We start from the raw sequence: 532 nt of genomic DNA on the forward strand, positions 1-532 counted from the left end.
CCCGGGAAAACCACCCTCAGGAGAATCCACTTAAAAGCCGGATGAGGCCGGAACCGCCGGGAATTGCGGCCCGGGAAAAGCGGGATCGCCGCCCCTGGGAGTGTCTGTGGGGAGATCCCACGGGACCAAAGGGGGGGAAGGCGGAAACGAGGATTTTCCGCGTGTATCCCGAATTTTTCGGGATGTCCTTTCCCCCGGAGTTGCCACGGTTTTCCTTATGCATGGAATTCTCAACGTCATGGACTGAAATCTTTGGGAATTTAGGTGGGAAAAGTGAAATCCAGGAGAATCTCAGCCCCGACTCAGCATTGAGAAAATAAAGCATTAAAAACACCCCAATACTGAGAAAATAAAGTATTAAAAAATACCCAATATTGAGAAAATAAAGCATTAAAAACACCCCAATATGGAGAAAATAAAGGATTAAAAAACCCACAATATTGAGAAAATAAAGCATTAAAAAAAAAACAATATTGAGAAAATAAGGTATTAAAAAAAAACCCAATATTGAGAAAATAAACCAGGAAATAAA

This window comes from Lepidothrix coronata, unplaced genomic scaffold (genome assembly GCF_001604755.1).
Source record: "Lepidothrix coronata isolate B3197 unplaced genomic scaffold, Lepidothrix_coronata-1.0 Scaffold401, whole genome shotgun sequence".
NCBI classification, from domain to species: domain Eukaryota; kingdom Metazoa; phylum Chordata; class Aves; order Passeriformes; family Pipridae; genus Lepidothrix; species Lepidothrix coronata.